Raw genomic sequence first — 6000 nt, forward strand, 5'->3', positions numbered from 1 at the left:
TCATGACTCCTGTTAAGTTATTATTTTTGCATCAGTGGAGCTCTTTAACTACATGTTTATTTTTAGGAAAATATTACATATTCTCTATTAAACACAGCAGATAAACATGTGCTTATGTCCTCTTCAATTAAGTAGGCTGGTTGCCTAAAGCACTTTTCAGTGTAAATTTACTGTGTTAAACGTATGTTTTCCTTGTGCTGACTGTTATACTTCTCCCTCTGTTTTTGCTGTATGGAACAGTTGGCTGGTGCTAGCTAACAACTCTAACCTTACAGATTACTGGTCAAATTCAAAACAAATCCATAGTGAGCAAGTATTTCTGACAGTCCTCATCTTAAATGTATTTTTTATACAACTACACTAAAAAGCTAGACTCTTCAAAAATTGTATCACGATGTTTTTAAAGCCTGAGAGCATTATTCCTATTTTTTCATATAAGTACTTCATGCAATGCATATCATAAAGACCATATCATACACACATTAAAAATACAATACAGTATATTCTTCTGGAATTATTAATCACATTTGTATTTATCTTGCATTTCTCCAAGACCTGCCAATCAGATACACAAATGTACTTCCGAATTTGTATTTTGGATTGTTAATACTGATTTGCTTGAATTTAAAAAGCAAGAGAGTTTAGGTACTGTGACTACACTTCTAAGTATTATTTTGCTCTCAGTTTCCTAAGCTTATTTTCTTTTGTTTCACAGAGCGTAGTTCTGATGCTCAAAAAAGTAGCATGTTAGTGCAGCCATTTGTTTTCCATAGAGAATGTAGCACAATGCTTTCTCCACGTGTGAGGAGCTCAGCAGCTGCAGCAAGCAAGGATCAGTGCCCATGGCTAGAGATGGCAGTGACCAACAGAAAAGGGCAGGCATCAACGGGCAGCAGCTGTAAAAGTGTGTAAGCTCAAGAAAGAAAGATGGGTTGGGGCTGTAAAGAAGTGGGAATATCTATTTGAGAGGGCACGTCAGCTAAGGCGAGAAAGAGGCAAGAAACGAAATGCGGGAGTGTCATCTGTGGGAAGGTCTGTCCTAGGTGCATGGCAGTTCAGAAAGGCTGCCGTGCTTATAACAACCTGGGTACTCCCAACCCGATTGTTTACCTTCCCAAGGGGCTCCAAAGCTTCTTAACTTTCAGTTCCCACTCCACAATTTACATTCCTTCTCCTGGTCTCTGCCTCATCCTTTCCAATCTAATAAGCCACTGTCGCCTTCCCTTCTGCTGTTGAATACAATAACTCTATTCTTTTTCTATGGATCAATTACAGAAAATAATTTTAAATCTCTAACTTTCACGAGGCATTTACTCACTAAAACGTATTTAAGAAACATTAATATTGATTGTCATTGAAACCCACAAGGCCATTTTTCTTCCTCATTTTCAAAATTCACCAGGTATGCTAAGCATATCTCTCAGTAACTATCATGTTGGAGTGATTTAATGGAATTTCAGGAACTCATACAAAGTAGAAGGGAATAAAAAGAATGCATAAATTTACCCATTTTCTTTGTTTTTCTGTGTTAAGTCAATGCTTTAGGATATGTAGCACAGTACAGATTTCACTTAACATTTCTGAGTTATGTCTTTGAAATTTCAAAAGGTATCTGCGAGTTTGGTGGCAACTTTCTAATTAATACACAATCTTAAAAAACTCTGAGAAACATGTAAGGCTGAATGGATAAAGACTAATGTTAAAGACATTTCTGAAAGAAAAGAAGTACATCAGGTATCTCATGACTGCACATAACTAAGATAAATTCTACCATCTTCACTGATGTACTTGGAAACAACTACACAACTGCCAAATGTTACCACTCTCAAAAGCAAAACTTTCTTGAAGATTTTCCTGTATTTTATGAACAGTGCTAGAACTTTCATTAACTTTGTAATTCAAAGCTTCTATTCTGATTTTCTGAAGATTTCCAAGAAATACTGATAAAAACAACTTAAATTTCACACAGTTAACGTTAATGATACATTTACTTCACACTGGTTATGCCGAGGATACAGATTGAGAAGATGATATCTACCTCCTCAACTGGTGCTAAGCTCACTTAGGAAGCACTGTTACTGACTACACTGAAAGTCCGGTCCACAAAGGAAGACGAGCAAATCTACTCCACACTGCAGGCTGATGACAATTTCTTAACATGATTACTGTCATGTTAAAACATAGAAACTGAAAACTTACGCATTCAGGATGTTAAAAAAATTTTCAGGTTATGAAAGGGACTGGGAGAAATTAACATTCCTCCTCCTAAAAATTCTCTACTTCTTAATGTGTTAAGTTCTCTCTGTCTGGAAGGATCTCAGAGATGTACTGATACGGCACAAATACACACAGGCACACACAAGGCCTCTACATTACAGCACTAAGATAAGCCATATCTAAATTTTGTTTCTCTTCTGTAAAGTAACACCTTGGTCACACTTGCATACTTTTTTTCTACATTCATTATAAAAAATGGATAGGCAGCAACTCAAACGGAGGCAGTGTTTATTTTGTAGAAACCTTGACGCATTTTTCATGGTATATATATATATATTTTGCTTTCAGGGAACTTTTATGGGAGGAGTGTGTGGCTAGGAGAACGTTACTATCAAAAAGGATGATTGTGATAAAGGACTATTAGAAGCAATCCTCTTTGAAATCAGAAAAATTGCCAACATGAGGTTTAGCGCACCTCATCTTGTGTATGAACATGAGAACTTTGCTCACACTAGCGCTATCTGCGTCAGATCAGAGATTTCATTGTCAATCTTATTTAATCTACAACAATAAATCTTGAAGTCTAGGAATGGATGGTTGCTTATGGATTTTGTTGCGATTTAGAAATAGAAGATAGGTAGTCCTTGGATCTCTCCAATGGAAACCGGTAATAAAGCCCTGAAGAGCAACACAGAACATTCTGCAGGAAAAAGAAGAGAGCCTGAAAACACAGAACAACCTTTAGGCAAACTAATTTTAGGCAAGAAAAATCTGTTTCTGAAGGTTGGAGGAGGCCTCAAAAAAAAAAAAAAAAAAAAAAAAAAAAGAACAAACAAACAAACAAAAAAACACACACAAAACAGACATACAGCTTTGGAGTGTATGACCAAAATGACCAACCCAATGATGGGCTGACACTGCACCTGCAAGAAAATTTGTGAAAGAAAATCTCTTTTTCTTACCAGAGAGTTTTGCTATCATGTTCATATTTTAGGATACAGTTAAAAAGATGAATAAAACAAAACAACAGTTTATTATTGATAGGATACCTGGTGATACGACATACAGGGAACAGCAATCTTTCCTTTCTCTTTTCATTTTGATAAAAGAATTTCAAAGGAAAGAATACTCTGAAGTGACAAATTACTTTACAGCATGAGGGCTTTTAAATGTGAAAACCAGTAGTAGAGCTTAAGTACAGCAAGACTCTTGCAGTTTGGAGAGGATGTAACTGATGAGCTTTAAGAATTTAACTACATACAAAGAACATACACACCAAGTAAGCCACAAGAAATTACACAGACTCTCCTGGAACCTCTTTGTATAAATCTTGACTATCAAATCCAATTATTATTATTATTATTATTATTTATAAATTTAGCACATTAAATTCCACATGCTTATCTATACACATTGTATGTCACATATGTATATTGCAATATGTTGAATATTACTATTTATATTAAAATTTGAACAATTATGATCAGGTACATAACATGAAATCTGTGTACCAAAATGAAGCAAAGAAGTGAGTAATAGAATCTTTCCTCCTGTAAGGGAACACATATTCATCGCACCCATTTCTGTGACTGCAGCACAAGCAAACAGAAGTAACAGACAGAAACACAGAAAGGCTTGGACTGGAAGAGATCTTAAAGCCCATTTTGTTTCAACCCCCTGCTATGGGCAGGGTCAGCACCCACTAGATCAGGCTGTCCAGGGTCCCATCCAACCTCGCCTTGAAATCCTTCAGGGCATTCAAATAAGCTGTTTCAGCTAGGTTAGTGGGTACTGCTGGCTGCCACAGGCACAGCCCTGTGCAAATTACAAAAGTCAAACAATGTGGGCAAATATTCAGGCAGTTGAGATTTCACTGTGTCTTACAGTACAGGTACAAACTTAACAGTACACAAACAAGACAGACTAAAGTTACCACATATAAGTTTCTTCTTCTCTTCATCTGTGTAAGACTCTACTTCATCTAGGCACTCCAAGAAAGAACACAGACTTTATATCACAACCTAAATCTTAACTTGAAGTAAGTTTCTAAACATCTTTTGAATAAAGTTGGTATCACCCTTCTTAGATGGGTGACAACTGCATCTCCAATTGTTTGGTATATAATTACATCTATTATGACATTAAAACACTTGTGTGTTCTCAAAACATTCTCAAAACATTCACCACACATTAAATTCCAGCAGCCAAAGATACCATACTTTGCTAAGTAGAAGATGCTAAAATATTCACAAGCATCAAGTTGGATAGGCAAAAATACACAGAAGCAGAGTTCATGTGACCCAGAGAGACAGACAAGAGAGGATAAAGGTGAAGGGAGCGAGAAGTGAAGGGTAGGATAAAGAAACCAAGCCAACAATGACAGATAAAAAAAGCCAGCAGAAAGAATGAAGAAAGGAAGACCCTATGGAAGAAGAGCCAAAGCCAGACAGGTGGAAGGAATCACTGGGAATCAAGAAGGGATAATCAGTTTACAGATTTTAAATAAATCCTCAAATTAGTGAAACAAACAATAATCTAGAATTCATTAATAGGCATATGTGGCCTCCTATTTGAAGCAGCTTACTCTGGGCAATATTCTATGACTGCTACAGACCACATTTGCTTTGTTACTTTGTCTTTAAAATACAACCTCATGCTTGAATTATTTTAAATAACAACAATATATAAACACTTCATACTGTGTAAGCTAAAGTAAACATTCACTTAAGGATTAAACCGCCCCATAGTTGCAGAGCCTCTATACAAAGTAATGCAAAGTGATGACAAAGTAATTGTGAGACTAATATGCATGCTCATGGACGTAAAATCCACAGATACAGATTCTCTTACAAAGAGAACTGCCCAAACTAATTCCTATGAATCACGCATAGCTTAAAGATCGTAGCAGTTGTCTTGGAGAGGATGCACAGAGCATATTTCCTCAACTGACTGGCACACTGCGGGATATTTTACATTTTCAATACAATTGACTGTTTCTTCACAGACTTGTTTGATGTCCACAACCCAGAATTGGTGACCTAGTGTACTTCCCAAAATTGGTTACAAGCTCAGAAAAGACCTCTCTAGACATCCATAGACACACTCTTTCTTTCTAAGATCCACAAAAGGAGAGAAAACAAACCATACTGATTGCACTCATGATGCAGGTAAGAACAATTATTTATGGAAATAAATAAGACAGAAATACCTCTTGTACCGAACAGCTAGCAGTTGTGATTGCTGTTATTCTGACATAAAAAAAACCATCAATATGAAATAATTATTTTTCCTTTGCTACAGTTAATCAAATTAAATTCAGACTGAAATCCACTTCATATCTTAGCTAAAATGCTACATATTTATATAGGTGTACTTATTTGGTTAGGGGATATGTTTCCTGTTACTCTACCTCCCTCATCCCCTTTCAGTGAATTTACTGTATTGGATCTCTATTCATGGACTTCTGCTACACTGGTGTTATGTTGCCTTTAATATCAAAAAACTCCTCTGGTCAATCCACATAATGGTCCTTCTCTCTTGTTACCATGAGCTTTCCCACTATGGAACTTCATACAAAGTTCAGCTGTACTTCAGCTTTCTTTAATACACTTTTTGGTCACCTTATCTTCAGTCTGTCCTGAGAGATAACATTTAAATCAAATTATTTTCAACAACCTGGATCTTTCAGCACTTCTCATGTTCCTTTCCAGTGTATCTGTTTTGGCTAAGGTTACTTTATCTTTCTTTCAGTGATCAGAAAGGGAGAAGTGCTTCTCACAGGCA

At 36.2% G+C, this 6000-nt stretch overlaps 1 protein-coding gene across 1 annotated transcript in view; it reads right to left on the reverse strand.

Moving 5' to 3' along the window:
* Positions 1-6000, reverse strand: part of FOXP2 (forkhead box P2) — a 336972-nt gene that overhangs the window by 170860 nt on the left and 160112 nt on the right. The gene's annotated exons all lie outside the window — the stretch shown is intronic.

The sequence above is a fragment of the Lagopus leucura genome, unplaced genomic scaffold (assembly GCF_019238085.1).
Source record: "Lagopus leucura isolate 7727_CA_CO unplaced genomic scaffold, USGS_WTPT01 Super-Scaffold_100008, whole genome shotgun sequence".
NCBI lineage: Eukaryota > Metazoa > Chordata > Aves > Galliformes > Phasianidae > Lagopus > Lagopus leucura.